General features: G+C 34.7%; 1 long non-coding RNA gene across 1 annotated transcript in view; it reads right to left on the reverse strand.

Annotated features, from left to right (window-relative positions):
- LOC148945972 (uncharacterized) overlaps positions 1 to 14,033 on the reverse strand; it is a 42,290-nt gene extending 28,257 nt beyond the window's left edge. Inside the window, exon 1 of the long non-coding RNA XR_016142499.1 lies at positions 14,010 to 14,033. This is a non-coding gene — a long non-coding RNA (uncharacterized LOC148945972). The remainder of the gene's footprint in view (positions 1 to 14,009) is intronic.
- Positions 14,034 to 21,056: the final 7,023 nt, after the last annotated feature.

The raw sequence follows: 21,056 nt of genomic DNA on the forward strand, positions 1-21,056 counted from the left end.
TCTGAATGAAATATGACTGCAGTTAGTTTCAAAATCAAATACATTTCAAGCTTCTAGCTGCTTCCTTTTGTTATGTTTAACAAAGTTAAAAGATGAATTATTTCTTTCCGGAATTGCAGCTGGCACCAGTAAAACTGCACTCTGAACTTTTAGAATGTTGTACTTTATTCGCAAATCGCTCGAACACCTCCAAAAACTTAACACTAAATAAAATATTACTGAAAATTCTACCGAATCCTCAGATCCATCTCTCGATATTCTTCCGAATCCTGAGAGGCATCCCCCGATTTTCTCCCGAAAATTGTCAAGATTTTACAGGTTGTTTGAAAAGATAAGTGGAAACACTGGAATGAGCCCTTTTCGAAGTTTCTACGACAACTCCTTCGATACGAAGTACCCTGGTATGAAAAAACAAGAATACATCGTGCCAACATTGGCATAACAAATATGTTTTTTTTAAATTATTCTTTGTTCGTTTTTAATCGGGGGATATTCTCCCGAATCCTGAGAGCCATCCCCCAATTTTCTCCCGAAAATTGTCAAGATTTTACAGATTGTTTGAAAAGATAAGTGGAAACACTGGAATGAGCCCTTTTCGAAGTTTCTACGATAACTCCTTCGATATGAAGTACCCTGGTATGAAAAAAAAGAATACATTGTGTCAACATTGCCATAAAAAATATGTTTTTATATTAATTAATCTTTGTTCGTTTTAATTGGCTTAGCTATCTTGCTTCACAGTAATACATCACGTCTCCATTTTCAGCTTCCACATCTTCAAAAAACTTTTCAAACGGTATCCATTATTTCTCTCCACGATAAACCCTTGCAACACAATGCTTCTTGATGGACAATACAGTGAAATGTATATGGAGCTCCAGGTCCAGGCTCGAGAAGTTTGCTGTTGACTCTTCCAACAACACTTTTATTATGACTACTAATTTTTTTCCCGCCATTCGTGGTGATGCTGATTAATTTATCCCAGCTCAAGCCGCATGAAACCAGAGCTTGTTCTAAGTGGTGAAATAAATCCTCCCCCTTTGCAAAAAATTTCATATGCGTAAAATTTTTCACAAATTCCTCGCACAAATATTAGAAATTGTTCCTTATCCCACACATCCGTACTTTCGTCTATCGCAAGAGAGAAGTGCGTAAAAGACTGCGGTTTGTCCTTAAGGTGTTCACACAAGCTAGCACCCAAGTCTTCGGTGCGGCGGGTGCAAGTTCTAGTAGAGATTGATGTTTTCAAAAATATTTTTCTGTTATGGGCATACTTCCTCCACAGTGGCTAAGACACACTCTATGACAAGTTCGCTGTCGGTAGATTCACTGTCTTTGTAGCTGGCACGTAGATGCAATTAGACGTCTAGGAAAACCCAAAAAAACAAATCCAACATGTCATTTTTAAGCTTTACTTCAAGACCTCAAACAGTGACAGTTTTCACTGACGCGTTGTCAAAAGCAACATTTACGATATTTTTTTAATATCCTTTCTTTTTATAGGTTATTTTCGGTCATCGCTTTTAATCCGCCGCTCCAAGGCGTGCTCTACTTCTAGTAGACCAAAAAAGTCCTCATGAGCTTTTTCAGTAGAGTAGTTCCATCATCTAACAATCAAAACAAGACACTTTGCCCTTTTTTTTCCAAAACTGCCAAATTTATTTTCTGGGAGGAAAAATATTATTCACACTAATAGAACATTTGTCTTAGAACATTTATTTTTATGTCATCTTTAAAAAAAAAATACTTTGAAATAAACGACAGATGCTGCTAATAATTACTGCATCATATTTATGCACTTAAAGGTTTATACATAAAATATATCAAGAAAATTGAAAATATCCGTCCAAAACTGGTATTAGTTGGGCTAAAAAGGTGGTAATGATTTTGAACCTTTTTCTTTGCAAAAGAGATTTTATAAAAATTTCTTCATATACGAAGTCTAACAAGTCGTTTGAGATTGAGGCGTATTCTGTTATTCTGATTCAAGCAAAGCCAACGCGCCTGTGCTCTTGCAAAAACTGTGTGGGGGAGTGGGGTAAATTTGACTTTTTTGGACAAAATTCTGATAGGATTTTTCCATCTTGCTCCAAATGTTAATATTCAAGATGAACAAACACGATTTTTTGGGGTTTTGTAGCTCTCCGTCAACTAGAAGTTATCCTCAATATAAAAGTACTGTATACACTAATACTAGCCAACGTCATTCAAAAAAGAAACATTTAAAAATCAAAGATACATTAATCAGCAAAAAGAAAAGACAGTAGTTTACAATCTACAACAAGCAGAAATTAACCCCTTTAGGCGATCAAAAATGATCGGAAACTACTTTAAATGAAGAAATCGAGGGAAATAACTTGAAATGATCACAACTACGAGTCTCCAAAGAAGTTCACATATCAGATCCAAGTTTTGTTTCAGGGATAAATTACAGATTTTGAAAAAAATAACTCATAAATTTTTTTTTATATGCATTTTTTACGTTTTACGAGTCCAACAGTTTTCTTTTTTTTTGGGGGGGGGGGGACATTGTCTCTTTAATAGAGATAAAATATTTTGAACTGAAAATATAGCTTTGACAATTCATTTTTCTGTATGAATAATATTTATATATATATATATATATATATATATATATATATATATATATATATATATATATATATATATATATATATATATATATATATATATATATATATATATATATATATATATATATATATATATATATATATATATATATATATAATATTATATATATATATATATAAACTAAATATTTGAAATATTGGATTATTTTATAATTATACTTCTATTATTTAAACAGTACAGAACAATAGCCGCATAGACGCAATGCTGCGACGAATCTTAATTCTAGGATTTGGACTCGTCGAACAGCAGCATCACCTTTCCAACTGACTCAATCTTTTGAGGGTCTCTCAGTTATTTGTAAGTGAATTTATATAGAAAATTCAGCGAAATTCCCAGCATATACTGTACTAAATGTGAAAATGGCGTAACTTCAATATTTCAGAAACTCTTACGTTCGATTGAAACTACCCATAAAATGGTCAGGAGTGGGCCAAACGAAATCAATACAGTCGAGCATATGAAGGTCAGAAAAGGAAAGATCTTAAGCCGAACTGGCCAGCCATGACAAAAACCAACAAAGAGAAAAATTAAAAAAACAAACAAAAACAAACGAGACTGTGACCAGTGGAGAGAAAAGAAAACAACAAATGCAAAACAACGCGGATATCTCGCCTGTATCCAAACAAGGCGTCTTCAGCACGAAAAAAACACAAGAAGAACAGGATAAAAAAAACAAGATAAAACTAAAAACCAATAAAACCACCACAAGAAAAACAAACAAAAATGTACAATTGGCAGGCACAAACTGATCCCCGTAGGGAAAAGATGCTATTATAGAGTTACTTCAGTGAGGACACCAGAGTAACTGAGGAAAAATAAAAAAACTGTAAATTACATTAATTATTCTGTTGCGAAATAATCCTTTTGTTAGCTATTACTGAAGCAAATAGTTTAGAAGGTTTAAAATCTTTAGAAGGTTTAAAATCTTAACTCTCTTATTGACTGTTGATTCACTCTTTAGAAGGTTATCATAAATTGGGTCAATATTTAAATTACCTGTGTCCCTATTTATGGAAAAGTTAGCAAACATATGTTTTTTAATTTCTATGGCTTCCCTCGCCCATTGAGTGTAACCCTTATCATTTGAAATAGCTAAGGCTTCATCAAATTTTACAAAATGATCTGGTTGAAACCAAATATGCTCTTCTAAATCTGAAACAAAAGTTTCTTAAGGCTTGCTTAATTTTAGGGTTTTTTCTATTGATTTTTGGTGTTCAATAAACCTTTCAACAAATTGTTGTTGAGTCCTAACAATATAGAACATCCCAAAAGAACACGGAATTTTATACACCCCACTTACTAAATTTTCCCGAGTTAAATCCTTACCAGAACTAAAAAAAAAACTACCCATTGGCCTCAACGATTGGAAACATGTATCAGTACCAAATTTACGTAAAACCCGTGAAAGTTTCTCACCCAAACCAGGTACATATGGTAATGAAATGAAACTTTTTGATAAAACTAAATCTACATACTGAGAAACCCTAATAACCCTACTATCATGTTTAACCCGTCTATTTTCAATAATTTTGTCAATGAACTTAATTGGATAACTATTACAAAACAAAATATCCCTCAAGTATAACAATTCCGAATCCAGAAATTCCTGGGAACAAATTCTAAAGGCTATATCCACTAGTTAAATTACAACCCCCTTTTTCACCGACATAGGGTGGCAAGAATGAAAATTTAAATACCTATCATTGTGCGTTGGTTTTCTGTAAATCGAGAAAAGTAAATGGAGATCCCTTTTAATTAATAAAATATCCAGAAAAGGTAATTTATTATTATCCTCAAACTCAACTGTAAATTTAATATTATTATCAAAACTATTTAAATGCTTACAAAATAGGTTTAATGAGTCCAATTCATGTTTCCAAACGCACACCACATCATCCATGAACCTACCCCAGAAGCAAGTGGAGATTCTAAAACTGTTTATACTGGAGGTTTCAATGGCATCTATGAATAGATTTGCCAATAAAGAAGAAAGAGAAGCCCCCATAGGTAACCCAAAAATTTGTCCATAAAACTCCCCTCGAAAACCAAAATAAAAAGAAAATTCATTTACTAGAATAATTAGTCTCATAATGATTTCAATATCCAAACTGGCCAAAGTCACATCTTGTATTAAATCAAAATGTTTTTCTAATTTACTTTTTAAAATGTCCTCGCACCTTTTTAAATCACAATTTGAATACATGGACACAACATCAAAACTGCAAAGAATTGAACTATCCTCCAGCGTGAAATTTCGCAATCAAACAGTTCGTGGTAACGAACTGTTAGTAAGGAGCGACCCGTCTCAATGGTAACCGAAACTCTAGAAAACGGGATTTTGAGACCAATAGATAAATCAAAAGAATCAGATTTCAAGTTTCATTTCAAGCATATACTTTTCATTAAGTTTAATACTACCTATCAAAAGTTACTTGCCTGAGAAAATTTGGCTTATTTTCGAAAAAAGGGGGAAATACCCCCTAAAAGCTATTAAACCTTAATTAAAGTCACACTATATTATTCAGTGTATCCGAGAACCATATTATAGAGCTTTCAAGCACCTATCTGCAAAAAGATGGAATTTTCCATTTTTTGCCAGAAGAACGTTCCCGTATGCGTGGTTTTTTGTTTGTTTGTTTTTTTTTTTTTTTTTTTTTCCCCAGGGGTGATCGTATCGACCCATTGGTCCTAGAATATTGTGGAAGGGCGCCTTGGACCGGAACTTAAAAGTTATATTTCCTTTTTTAAGTGACCAAAAAAATGGAGGGCAACTAGGTCCCCTCCCACGCTCATTTTTTCCCCAAAGTCATCCGATCAAAATTTTGAGATAGCCATTTTGTTGAGCATGGTCGAAAATATGACAAAAATGTCTTTTAGGATGACTTGATCCCCCAAAGGCACCAGGGTGAGTGATGAAATTTATGAAATTTACTAAATGTTAACATATAGAATTTTTTATTGTGAAGTATACAGACATTTTCAGAGGATATTTTTTCTGGTAGGTGGGGGAAGGAGAGGGTCGGGGGCTATATGGAAGGATCTTTCCATGAAGGAAGTTTTCATGGGGGAACGGACATTGCTATGAAGGGGGCGCCGGATTTCCCAGCATTATTAAAGAAAAAGATCAGGAATTAAATAAAAAAAACAAGTTTTTCAACTGATCAACTGATTGTGATTAAGAGGTCATTTTTAAAGAACTGGAAAAAAAATTCGAACTATAGTTTAAAGAGCAGGGTATTGACTAGGGGGCGAACCCCCTAATATACGTGTTAAAAATTTATGAATATAGAAGTTCGATACGTAAGTTAATTCTAAGTTACGAATATTTATTACAAATAAAAACGTTCGTTAATAAAATTAAACAAGTTTCGAGAAAGCCATTTAACCAAATACAATATGCAAATTTTATTTTAATTAGTCATATACGGTGAGCCAAAATTAAAATCTGGATTAATTCAAAAACGTTCAAAAATTAAATAAAAAAAAACAAGTTTTTTTATCTGAAAGTAAGGAACGACGTTAAAACTTAAAACGAACAGAAATTATTCCGTATATGAAAGGGGCTGCCCCTCCGCAACGCCTCGCTCTTTACGCTAAAGTTTGACTTTCTCACAACTCTATTTTTTTAAACAATAAAAAACTTTAGCGTAAAGAGCGAGGCGTTGAGGAGGGGACAGCCCCTTTCATATACGGAATAATTTCTGTTCGTTTTAAGTTTTAACGTCGTTCCTTACTTTCAGTTAAAAAAACTTGTTTTTTTTATTTAATTTATTAGTAAGATCAGTCGAATTTTTTAAATATGATTTTTGTGTTCCCAAAAGTGGACGCAATGCTACCGACAGCCATTCTCCTAATTTTGAAACAGGTGACAGAAAATTTGACACAATGGGGTGGAGGGGGGGCTCCAGTCTTATGAATCTTAGGTAACCCATAGATATTTGATGCCGAACAACCCCTAGGATAATATTTGTTATAAAACTGTGGGGTAATGTGAAAATTATTTTTCACTGACTCCAATTCCTTTCTTGTAGATTTTACATATTTATCTGTAGGATCAAAATCAAGTTTTTTGTATCTATAATCAAGTTTTTTGTATCTATGTATCTATAAATCATCTATAATCAGCCAAAAATTTGGTTCAATATTGTCAAAAACAACAAACCCCTGCATGGATTGTATCTGCACTGATGTACGAATAATTTTATTTTATCGTATGACTCCTGTCAAATACTGTAGCAATAGTAGATTGTTTTCAGCTTTTCCATAAACATTTTACCACAATCTTTTATTATTTTAGTTAAGAGTGCCGTTTCGTCTGACATTAATGGACAACATAGAAACAATCTTAATGGTGTTTTAAATTAATATATATTGATGATCCCTTCAAAAGCTCACCTACTATTAACTGTAAACTATAGAAGTCTAATGACTAAACTCCGTTCAGGAAGAAGAAGAAGAACAAAAACAATAAAGAATCAAATTTTCTTTTATTATTATCATAAAAGCAGCACTTTACAAATAATGCAATTAGAAAAAAAGCACATTAAACCAAAAATACAAATAAGATTTTTTATTTATTTATTTATAACTAAAGCATAAACATATACATTTATTTGAAATAGACACTAGGAAAAAAACACTTTATATTTAATAAAAACAATTTTTTTTATATATTTATAATAAAAAATTACAACATTTATTGTCAATAGGCACTAGGAGAAATATTTTTTTATTAAACAATACACTTAAAATAATATCACTTTTTTATTTACAAAAAAATACAATACAATGGGGTACCCAAAGACCCCCCCCCCCCCGGGAGTGGCCGCTGCACCGGCCAAAGGCCGAGGCGGTCGCTACAGCGGCCGGGAAGCACGGCAAGCCCGCTGCGGCTGGCTGGGGGCTGAAACGGGAACATTAAATTATGAAATAATTCTGTATACTGCAAATTATGAAAAAATAACTCTGCCTTGCACAGTTTTTGAAAATTTATTAATTTTTATAAAAAAGAAATTCCAAAAAAAACGACAACAGACCACCCACCTTGTACTATTCAAGAATTTAAGTTAATTTTTCCATACCGAGTTGTTTTCTATACTCTACACATTCAACTCGGTCTGAAACTAAATAGTGATTGTGTGTTAGTACCTTCACACCATCCTTAGGTACATAAACTTTGTCTGATATGGCCGACATGGCGTTTTTCTAAACTCTAACTGTGTAGTTTTTAAATTATAAAAGGCGAATCGCCATGACTTTCGCTCTTGGGACTAAACTTGTCCACACAGTTTCTATAAACACTCGTATTGAAATTATTTTTTACAAAGTGTGTAGGCACCCCCTTGCGAACTTGTTTGATATCCTATTTGTGCGTTTCCGCACAGCATACCTTCGGCCCAGGAAACACACCATTGGATATCAGATCGCTTTGGTGCATAATAATTAGCAGGTGTAATACGTTTATTACTGCCAAATAGTTTTATATGCACTATACCACCTTCCATTCCCCCCTGTGGGCTCTTTGATTCTAAGAATAAGTTCATTTTTTACAAGCCTCAACAGCCAAAAGCCCTTCTAAAACAATAAAAAAAATACCCTTGCATTGTTTGCTTTTATAAAATTCTGAGTCAATAATTTCCAGATTATGGTGCAAGGCATGTTCCGCCGAATGCTCTATCCTGAAGCCAAACTGACCATTGTATAAAACATCTATTCTCATCAACTGTTTGATAAGGCCACAGGTGAACGATTTTTTTCGGAAATTTTGAATAAGTCGGCAGAATTGATATTGGTCTCCAGTTAGATATGCCAATTTTTACCCCACTCTTATGCAACGTTATAACCTTAGCCGTTTTCAAAGTATTCGGGAAAAAACTCTTTTCCGTGGAAATGTTCACTGGAAATTCAAAGCACAAAGCAATTACACCAAAACCACCTTGAGTCTTTTCAAGGTCATTCTGTGTTAGCAATGTTAGCAATTTTGCCTATCTTCTCATAAGTGCAAGGCTGTAAATTCATTTCAAAACTACTTCCTCGCTCATACCTAAAGCTGCAAGATTCATAAAAATTGGAGTCTTCTTGGATTTTGCAGCTAGTGTTAGAGAAATATTCTCCAAAAGCGTTGCAGACTTCCTCTGTATTTTTCCCAAGCTCCTGTTATTTAAAGTAATTTTTGGCTCTGTTAGTCTAGTAGGATAGTTCAGAAAATGTATTTTCAAGATTAACTTCTTTTCTAACGCATTGCAAATTGTGCTTTCTTTTTTTTTGCTTTCTTATGGTATTTCCCTTATTAATAAGTTCTTAATACGCCAAATGGAGCTCATCGTTCTGCGGGTTATTCACACCCTCCTAACATGCCTGACTTCTTGTTTCTAAAAAATCCAGCAACTCATCATCACACCATGGCTTCTTGGTTGTTTCTTTCTTAGACTTATTTATTCAAGTGGGCATGAGCTATCATAAACGTCTGACACTATTTGGTGAAATTTCTTAGGTCCTTCAGACGTATAATCTTCATTCAGCACTGTTTTTCCCTTTGGCCCTTGTGTTTTTTCTTTTAACAGTAAAATGCATATAGTTGTGTAAATTTCCGCTTACGCAAGAAAAATGGTAGAATTTATTCTCAATACCTTCGGTATTTTAAAGACGACATCCACAAACATAAATTTTTGCTAATGTCAAATTTATTTGGGGGCTGAAACTTTTTTTACCCAGCTAATCTCTTGTAGGCATGCCTGCTTTTTCCCTTCTTCGAACAACTTGAATTTTTTATTTGTACTTAATTTACTTTTATTTGGCGTATAAATATCTAGGGAATAGGGAAACACTCTAAGAAGGTAAAAAAGGAAGCATATTCTGCAAATGTGTTTACAGATAAATTACTTTAATCTTAAAGCCACGTGGCAAATTATGGATAATCTAAAAGCTTCTCCCCCCCCCCTCTCTTGTATTTTGAAAAACAACGTTTTGGGGTATTTTCACTGTAAAATGCTTTTTTTCTGTTTCCATTGACAAAAAAGTAAAATTGAAATCCCTTTGTATATACTTGGCTCAATGTTTATTTAGAACCAACTGTTGGATAACACTAATTATTTCCTCAACATTCCTCATTTACTGGCTTCATTATACGCACTAGTATATTATTCTTCTTTTATCTTTCTTTTCTTCATAATTCAAATATAGTACAACTGGGAGATGGTCCGGAGCTGGGCTTATCATAAGAGAGCGACACAATTAATTTAACATCACTGAAGAAACAGAAAATATTCAATAACTACTTTCGAATGATCCTTGATTCTCGTTGAAGTACTCAAGGTTGAGTACAAACCATTTTACATCATCAGGCTTAAGAAATCCAAATATCGTCTATGTGTATTTAGCAAATCAAAATAGAAATTCCCCAATACATGTAAACTCTTGACTAGATTCGCTTGACCTTGGAGCAAGACGTTCAAAACCTTCAGCAAAATCATTAAATGATTCTCTTTTGTGGCTTATATATGCCACTGAAAATAACTGACTTTCTATGCTAGGTGTTTCTATCTTGCCTTAATTATAACTATTTCATGTCCTTTTTAATTTCTCCATTGAAATACTATCTAACAATAAAAGCCAGACCAGAGTCTGTCCGATAGGGCTAAGTGCATTAAGGTGGAACTTCAGGGAATGTTGTGGGAGATGTTAGCTAAATAAAAAAACACTATGTGTATCCATGTTATCAAAAGGATGTGGCTGTAACATCTTAGAAATAGCTAAGGGCATTAAGCTAAAACTTTTGGAGCTACTACTCTTACTACTACTACTACCACTATTACCCTTGTTACTGCTGTGACTGTGACTTCTTGCGACAGTGACTACTTGCAACTGTCACTACGACAACTTGCGACTACGAATACTTGCGAAAGCCACTGCTGTTGCTTGGGACTCCTTACAATTGTGACTGGAACAACTAGCAACTGTGACTGTGATTACTTACGACTTCAATTGTGACTACTTCTTACTGTGACTCTCACAGCATACAACAGCGACTACATTCTACTTTGACTTTATTTTCATTCCTGACTGGAGCAAAATTTTTGTAGACATCGGTTATGGAATTTTAATCGAGTTGACATCAGAGGAAACGCTGAAGTTTGCAGCCAAAAAGAAAGAATTACTGGAATCAAGAGTGTCAATGGAATCAAAGAATATTGCAAGACTTAAAGTAAGAATCAAAATTCTAGCATTGGGCCTGGGACAAAAACTTGGAATGAATCTTGATCTCTTAGTAGATTCACCTTTATTACGTGAAATGTTGCAGCGCTATGTATTTTCTTAGTTTTTTTTTATTTCCATTTTCATACTATACAAGGAAATCATATGGACTACAGGGAATAGCAATAGAAGTAGCAAAGTATTTCTCTTGTTATTTTTGTAAATTTGTGATTCTTCTGAAGAGTGAACTAAAGAACATTTAGAATTTTAATAAATTGAAGATTTTATTTGCTAAGATAGCCTACAGTTCAGAAGAGAAACGTCAGTTAAAGAACCACACAATAAAAAATCAAGTTGCCGTACCATAAGTCGTTACAACTAGAGACAGTAGCAAAGATGAGACCAGAAGAGAAAAATTCGTATTTACCGGAAACTTTGTGACAAGCATTTTAGACAAATTTATTTTATGTACTAAAAATTACAAAATAAAATATATATATATATATATATATATATATATATATATATATATATATATATATATATATATATATATATATATATATATATAGACACAACCACCTGGGGAAGGCTCGAAAAGCCTGATGATAGATGGCTGCAATCCTCTAATTCTCAACTATTAAAAAAAAACTCAAATAACAAATAATACGAAAATTAACTGCCCTCTCCCAATAAATGTTTCTTAAATTTTGCTTTAAATAACCCAGTGTGCTGAGCCTCCAGAATGCAAGCTAGAATATCATTCCAGATAGCTGGAGCTAAATACCTAATTCCAAAACCTGCACGTGTGGTGTCTCGGTACTCAAAAACAAAATTATCTGCCTCTCTAATTGCATATCTGTGGAGCGAACAATTTACACGAAAAAACCAGTTAAAAATGTAGGAGATAGATCATTCCAACATCGTTAAGCAAAACCTTCAGCTTGAAAATCGTGAATCTGACCAATATTAAGCACACAAAATTTCTTAAAACACGACGAGGTATCATTCACATTTTCTACATAATTATCAAGAAGACGTACAGTTTTATTTGGAAGAATCTGCACTCTTTTAAAATTTGCATAAAAATTACTTGACCAAAGAACACAGCCATAAGAAATATAGGGCGCAACATTAGTATGGTATAGCAAGAGAAGAACTGATAATCGTAAAACATGCTTTAATCGGCGCAAAATTCCCAGACCTGCATCAAGATCACTATGGGGCCTCCAAGACAAATTACAATCAAGCTGGAAACCCAAATAACGCATTTCATGCACCTATGACAAAGCCCTACCACTAAAAAATACCTCTACATCATCTCTTGGCTGCTTACCAACTCTTCGAAATTTCATAAAATTAATTTTTTTAACATTTACTGACAAAATACTCAAACTTGTAAATACAAAAAAAAACTTTAAAACCCTATTTACTTTCAACAACAAACCATCAACGAATCGACTAGACACAGTTAGAGCAGTATCATCTGCAAAGTCGTAATAAAACACTCAAGTAAATAGAAACGCATTGAGTCAATATACACAAGGTACAGGGCTGGTCCTAATACAGACCCATCGGGTACGCCACATTCACTTGAAAAGGAGAGGAAAAAATACCATTTAGTACAACTTGAAGAGATCTACCACTCAAAAAACTATCAAACCACTTCAGATATTTGCTATAAACTCAAAGGCATGTATTAAAAGTATCACGGAGGGAATGCAAGGTTCCGACGTCGAGTGACCTTTCCTAAAGCAGAACTGGCTTTCACGTAGCATCCCTGTTTTCTTAAGGTAACCATAAAGCCTTTCATGAACAATTTTTTCCAATAATTTTGAAAACAGGAGTAGGATTGATATCGGTCTATGATTTTCAATGTCTAGCTTAGAACCACCCATTTGAAGGGGGATGACTTTTGCCCTTTTAAGTGCATCAGGGACTTGACCGGTTTAGAGGGAAAGATTGATTATGTGGACGTGGCATGGTAGTAAATAACACATCACTGATTTAAAAGTCTTAAAATTAATGCCATCTGTCCCTGCTGCATTAGATTTGATTATTTTCACAATCTTCAGTACACGTTCAGTACACCAACGTCTTCAGTACACGGCTGAAATTCCAAATTACTTCCAATTCCTCTATCATCCACAAATTCATACTCCAGAAAATCATCACTAGAATTCACCAGTCCCTCCATCTATATATTTTGGCCAATACTTGAAAAAAACTCAGCAAATCTATTAGCCATAATCGTTTCATCATTAAAAGTTTTTCCTTGAATCAGTAGAGAATTGGATAGAGCTTCTTTGTTATTTCTTAGTAGATCATTAATAACTTTCCAAGTTACTTTAGTATTATGCTTATTTAAACCCAATTGATTCGCAAAATATTCTTTTGTAGCTTTCATTCCTATCGAGTTCACTTTATTGCGTATTATTTTGAGTTCTTCCAGTTTTTCCGCAAATTCACTATTTAGATAATCTACATACAATTGATTTCTTAAATATGACGCTTCAAGAATTTCTGTAGTTATCCAGGGTTTCCTGGGCCTATTCTTATGGGGTTTCAAAGATTTCACTTGCTAAGTTATATCATATATTGGCTGTACAATCCCCATCATGCGATCAAATGGGCCAGAAGCGTCATATTTCATATCCAAAATTTCGCTAAAATCAATGCTGCTCAACTCTTCACCCAACCTCTGTAAATTCTCTTTTTTTAACGACCAAGTCTTCATGTTTTTTAATTCATTTCTTTTCATTCGGCCACAAGGTACCGTTGTGACAACTGGGAAATGGTCAGAACAAGGGTATAGAACCACATCAGAATAACTACGGTCCAGATACTTAGAACCAACAAAAATATTATCTACGAGAGTGGCTGAATGACTCGTAACACGTGTTGGAATATTAACAAGGGGGAAAATATCATGAGCAACCATCAAATTAAAATAATCAAGATTCACTCCATTCAATGAAAGCAGATCAAAATTAAAATCACCCACACAAACAAATCTAGACTTGTAGGAGACACTGCATGTGCAAGTTGATCAAACCCACCCTCAAATTCTTCCCAGCTAGCACTCGGTGGCCTCTACACAAAACTAATCAAAACTTTTCTACTTCTCAAATCAAATTCCAGACTAAAACTTTCAAACTTACCTTCAATCGAAACATCAATATCATTTCTTACATGGTAAGACAGCAACTTTGAAAACAAAGATGGAATTCCCCCTCTATAAAGTTATTCCCAGTTCTTAGTCTCAAAATTATAATCTGGAAAAGAGCACAACGAGAGATAATGTTCCTGGCTTAAAAAAGTTTGACATACACCAATAAAACTAATTTTTCCTTGAGAATCACAGAGAAATTGCAACACATTCTCATAACAAGTAGTAAGGTGGCAATTCGAGACACATAGGTGCAACGAATCCGCTTCCCCGGGGTTAAACTATAAACTTTGAACATATACGCTATTTCTTAACTGTTGAAGTCAAACTTGGTTCATACACGGTTCAAGAATTCAAGCTACTCGAATTGCCTCTTTTGTTCCTATGCACTCTTCTATTATTCTTATATACTAGGAGTTGGTTAGTTGCAAGGGATTCAGTTATTTTATTTTAGCTTTTCCACTTAACTTATCAATTTTAGATTACCAAAAGCAGCCTGTGAGTATGCCTTTGCTAACTGTTGCAGAACTTAATAAGAGAAAAACGAACAAAAGTCTAGAATTTAAAGTTGATCATAATTTGGTAGATCTTTTGGATTCTAGATCCTCCTCGCTAGATCAAGGAACCTAGGTTCTGTAAAGATAGGCGCTATATGTATGTATTTTCCAAAAACAAATCGATCGGGCCATAGAAAAAATGAAGCACGTATGTCTGAATCTTCACAGAAATATTTATAAAGAGATATATCTTTCACGATGTATCAGCCCTTCATCAACATACTTAGCCAGATTCCTTAATGTCATTTCAACTCGTTGTCTTACAATCCCAGTACAAGACTTCTTAGACATGTTTTTCTAGGTTCAATAGCCAAAACTAAGGACCTTCATATAGTGTATTCGAAGGTTTACTGAGCCTTCTGTATAAAATACTGGTTTTACCTGTATGCCATATAATCATGTTTTTTACAGTATACATTAAGATGCAACTAGTTTTTCTAAATCAGCTGAAAAAACAACTTGAACAAATAACCTTTTATTGTTAAACTTATTCGTTTTTAATGGAGAATTCTAAAAGAATCCTGGTAGGTTGAAATAAATTATTCCTTTTTATTCGAGACTTTTTTCCTATAGTTGTCTATTAACTATCTATCATCTGGAATTCACAAAGAAAGCGAACTCCTGTAATTACTTGACTTAAATTCACATATACTGCAGCAGCTGTTTAACTACATGAGCATTTTGGATAAAAAAGGTTTCTTAACTAGCTTGTGAAAATATCTCATAGGTTTATAATTGAAAAAAGGCATACAATTTTTTTCTCTTACCCCGCCTTATGAAATGCGATTATTGACAGACAGCTAAATGAGGGTATAATTGTTCTAATGAAACCCTCCCTTTAAATCCATTCTGGTATGTAAATGGCATTAGGTATTCTTGGGTTATAATTGGAGGTATATATCGTGGGATCCATTTGATCTAATAACTTAGTGTATGTGTTATAATGTGTTGGGGTGTGCTTTGGGTTTGGAGAGGGGGGAACGGTACCCCCCATTAGTATCCTGAATAAATATCAAACGGACCTAATAGTCAAATTTTGTTATTTTTTTGTGCATCATATTTAAAATATAGATAGTTTAAGCTCCAACTAGAAGTGGCGTTTTTTTCCTGTGTTTAAGATGTTTGAAATTTAAGCTTGTAAGGTTATAAGTTATCTTAGGACCTAACGAAAAAACTGAAAATTAATTTTAATTCAAGGAAATTGATGCTGAATTTCAAGACCAGAAGTGACCGAAGCTCGATCCCAGGACTGACATAGCTCAAATCAAATCATTGAACATGGCTAGGGGAACTGTGGTCGGATACACCCCGTCAACTGATAGACAGGTCATTTCTGATGAGTTATCTGCCATTTCTGACGTAAGTGCATTTATCAGACAGATTTGTGTAACTGCGGGTGCATAGGAAAGAAGCGGTGAGGGTGCAAAAAGAAACACCTATTACCAGTCTACAGAAATGAAAATTCATAATAACCCTATATTTTTTTTATTCAAGTTCATAACGCACTTACATTCTCACAATGCAAATTCTCTTTTAATCAAGTTGATTTCAGTCTAACTCGCCAGGAAGTGATTAACTTACACCGCGGGGTCAGCGCTGGGTAGTCCATCTCTTAGCCCCTTGACCAATCAGAGACGGAGTCTTCTAGCAGTCATTTGCGTGCGTAGAAATACCCGCTTCTGATTGTCCATTGATGTAAATGAGACATATATTTGTCCAAGGAAATAACTTGAGTTAAAAAATAGATATTTTTCTTTCGTGCGTTTTTTAAAAACTATCCTCAAAGCTCTACAATTAGGATACAGGAAGGGCTAGGTATCCTGAAACTATTATTTTGATAATTTCGGAAATTATTTCTTTCTGTGATTGTGGTCAATAGACTCTTTTGAGATTGTTATCATTCTAATTGACATGTATATAATACATTACGCACTAAAACGTGATCTAAGGCACTTGCCGTGAAATCTGTTTATTTTTCGTGGCAATCTTAATTGAGCAAACTCAACGAGACGAATGCCGTGTTATTTGGCTTACTTACGTTACATATTCCTATGTTCTCCAATTAATAATTTTAGATCGGCTAGTTGTATGTATGCGTGTGTTTTAACTCATGGGATAATCCATGAAGAAGAGGGGGATGGAGCAAAAAAAACTTAATGAGATAGTGTTTTAACTCTGATACATTATATTACTTTTGGTAGTTATTTACTAGCCGGTAATCTTGTGACTAGAAGTGCGTTTAAATGGTATGCGAAAAAATAGGTTATCGCTTCCTAGCGAGGTATTGCTAACTCCGTGACTGATATTTTTTATCCTACTTTGTTTTATTTCATTGGCATTAGCCAAACTTCACTTCTTTTGTGCTTACCGACTACTAAATAAGTACCAGGCTTTTTTCTGCTCAATTATTTTGTGTGACATTAATATCAAACAACAAAAGTTTCGACATTAATATCATAAAAGAGCAAAATATGAAATCGGTTAAGTTATCTGCAGGTACTTTTTAAGATCGAAGTGGACAAATATTTAGCCATTATAATAGTAGGAGAAAAGTAAGTTTTGACGGGGAGCAACAAAAAATTGGCATAGTTTTTTTTACTTTATAAAATAGTGGATATTTCACATGGAAAATAAATCCTGTTTCTATAGATTAACATCAGTGAATTATCGCCTCCATCGACATCAGCTGAAGAGCAAGTTATTTTCAATGAGCCTTCAGCAATCCTAACACCACCAATGGAGTTTCAGGATAGTGTTGTAATTGATAGAGACTTAGAGTGGTAAAGGGGGTTCTTAAATGATTATTTTGGAGATATAGTTAGCTCGGAGGATCTAACTGATGATATAGATATGATTGAGGACCCGCATTGGACAAATATGTTTATAAATGAATTTTCGGGGGATAGGCCCACAAGTGTATTTAAACCGAGTTTTCATGTTAATAGTCATAAACAAATTCCGTCACAAGACAATGCAGGATGGCTAGATCAACTATCCCCTAACACATGTATTATATTGGAAAATTTTACTCGCGGGTTAATCAAAAACCCACCCCCCTATATTTTAATGAATAATAATGACATTCAGGATAAATTCGCAATAGCTGATCAGCTATCCCCAAACACACTTGAAGGTATGCTTAGTGAACTGGGTTATTTCATCCCACGCCCAACTAATGCAATTGAACAGATTGGTGGTGCTACTATTGAAGATATTATGCCACCCCTCACTATTGAGGTTGACCAGAGTAGTGGCAATGAGTCACCAACATTTATACTACCAGATTTTTTCTTGTCTAACTCTGCCTTGTACCATACTAATGTATACACGGCCAATTTCGTTTACCCCTTTAATTCTTTAATGTCAGGGGGTATAGTAACAGACCCCCTCGCTATCACTCATTCCTATGTTAAAAGATTCGAGCCCTTCTTGAACAACAGATGCGGGTGTGTGGAGGGAGGGACAGTTTAAGCAAACTTTTTTCAAAATAGTTGCATACAGAGATGTTAGCCATTCGCCCGCATCTGCCGAATTATAAGAAGGTTTTTCTAGATTGGGTTAGCAGCATCATAACCAAACCGTACAAATATAATAAGGGGGGTAGATGGTAATTGGTTTTATTCATTGAGACTTAAAGCCCTAACATTTGTAGTTTTAAAAACCTTTTTGTTTTAAAAAGTGAGCGTGGTGGAGAGAGGGCTACCTAATCTACATTTTATTCTGGTTTAGAGGGTTGTAAAGGAATACAACGAATATGTTTCGATGCGAGGCTACAATGTTTCAAGTATTCATTTTTAATTGCCGCCTTTAGACCTCTATTGAGGGATGCCTCTAAGAGAAAGTTGGATGAATTAGCAGCTAATTGGGACGGGTAAAAGTTACCTAAAGTAGATTTCAATTGTTTAAATGGTCAATTTCCCGTAACATTAAAAGGGATAAATATTTTTGAGCGGGCTAATGAATATTTGAAGATTGGTGTTATGATGTTACAGTATGAAACAGAACTTGAAGAGGATCAGCGTTCTGATAAAAAGGGTATATTATTTCCAGTGAGGGCTCCGTCCATAAAACCAGTGCAGCAACAGGTTTGGCTGCTATACACACCTCCCTCAGAGCCTTATTCAATATGACATTTTAATCCAATTTCAGATGTTAGTAGGGTTTTAAGTGAGGGTAAAAAGGATCGTTGGGTGTGTGCTATTATCGTCCAAAATGCCTCTCAAGATTTTGTTGTAATTTAAAGTTGAAGCATCATATGAGACACTGTAAACGTCACGGATACCAGGCTGTGGAAACCGTTAGCGGAGACAGGGTGATCTAACGTTTTAAGAACTTTCTAAACACGCTCCTGCAGAGCAATAAGATCGCTTTAGACTGCAAAGCGAAACTCGCAGACGTGTACGATTCGTCAAATCCAAATCGTGTTAAAATACATGAAGCCATAGGGGACTCTTACGCTCATGCGCAACGAGACTCTAGTAATACAATGCAAGTTCTGGATGTAGTTGAGTCGTTGGAGGGTGAAAACTTCATGCGCATGGCATTGACCAGTCTAATTAAAATAGCGAATGGTGCAATTTCTTGCCTATGCTACACAAACTACCTTACACTCCTATCACCAGATGACAGATTGGCCATTAAAAATTGTAAAATATGTTGGGTTTGCAAGTGGGAATTTGATAATGGTAATGGGAATGGGGGAAAGAGGAAGTTGATTGGCCATGATCATTTATGGCAAGAAATTACATTGGGAGAGAGTCAATTTATAGAGGTTTCACATCAGTCGTGCAATGTAAACATTAGACAGCAATATTTAATACCGGTTTTTATACACAATTCCAATTACGATTTGAAGTTTATTTTACCGGTGTTGGCCCGCATTGCCAAGCAGAGAGTTGTAGATAACTTATGGATAGATGGTTCCTTTTCTTTTAATATCATACAAAAAGCATTGGAGAAGCTAGTGCTGCTAGAATTCATTTGGAAAACAGTCGACAAGGGTAACACGTGCCTGAATAAAATCCGATTTTATTGATAGTTTCTCCCTCCTTAAAGAGCGCTTCCCCGATAATGAAATGTATGATTTATTAACGTTTAAGGGTATATATGCATATTATTACTACAGCTCTGCCTCGAGACTAGATGAGGTGTCATTACCACCTATCAAAGCATTTTACCATTCTCTTACGAACTGTCAGTGCACCACTGGTGACTATGAATTTACCACTAGGGCTTGGGCAAAGGGTGGGTGTAAAAATGGGTGGGATTACCGTAAACTGTACTTGGCCAGTGATGTACTAACTCTTCTGGACATTGTGTGCAAAAATACAGATAAAATCTATTGGGAATTTGGGTTGGAAATAGGGTATTATTTTTTCACTAATCATCTGGTGATGGACTTGATTCTTAAAGTCAGCAAAGAAGAAATAGGTCTTATCACTGACGTTGGTAAACATCTGTTTGTAGAGAAATCAATGAGGGGTGGGTATGTTTTCACGGGAACCGTATCATGAAAACTGATCCGACCGGCCAGCACACCGATTAAAAGTCAGATGCAGTGTTTTGGATATGAATTCTCTTTATCCGTCGGCAATGTTTCACTACTGTTTGCCGTGTGGCGATAACATATGGCTTAACGATCCATGTGCTTCGAATTTCCCCAACATTGCTACCGTTGAGGAGAACAGGGCACAGGGATGGTATTTTTAAATTGATGGTGAAATACCCATGGAAATCTATGACTCGGTAAAAGACTTTGTTTTCCCGTGCATAAATAGGCCAGTGGGTAGGGACTCTCTGAGTCGATAAAATTTATCTCGAGTAGAGGATGGGAGTATGCACTGGGTGCCTTCAAAGCAAAAACTTATTTCCGACCTTAACCAGAAACAGAATAACGTTGTTCATTACGTGCAATTGAGATAGATGGTGTCAAATGCTTTCAAAGTTTAAAAAATTCATAGAGCCCTCCAATTTGATCAAAATCCATATATAAAAACGTTTATTGACACCTTTGTCAGTATTAAATAAAAAAAACAAGTTTTTTAAACTGAAAGTAAGGAGCGACATTAAAACTTGAAACGAACAGAAATTATTCTGTATATGAAAAGGACTGTCCCCTCAACAACGCCTCGCTCATTACGCTAAAGTTCTATATTGTTTTTAAAAATAAAGTCGTGAGACAGAGTCAAACTTTAGCGTAAAGAGATAGGCGTTGAGGAGGGGACAGCCCCTTTCATATACGGAATAATCTCTGTTCGTTTTAAGTTTTAATGTCCCTCCTTACCTTCAGTTTAAAAAAATTGTTTTTTTATTTAATTTCTGATCGTTTTTTAGTTAATGCAGTTTTTATTTTGGCTCACCGTCATTGAATAAGTAAACGAAATTTGCATAAAAATTTTACTTTTCTTTCGCTAAATGGCTGTCTCTAAATTTGGTTCTGAAGTAATTTACAAATTAACTTACGTAACGAACTTCTATATTCG

The sequence above is a fragment of the Artemia sp. Qi Xiang Cuo genome, chromosome 12, assembly GCF_049724085.1.
Source record: "Artemia sp. Qi Xiang Cuo chromosome 12, ASM4972408v1, whole genome shotgun sequence".
NCBI classification, from domain to species: Eukaryota; Metazoa; Arthropoda; class Branchiopoda; order Anostraca; family Artemiidae; genus Artemia; species Artemia sp. Qi Xiang Cuo.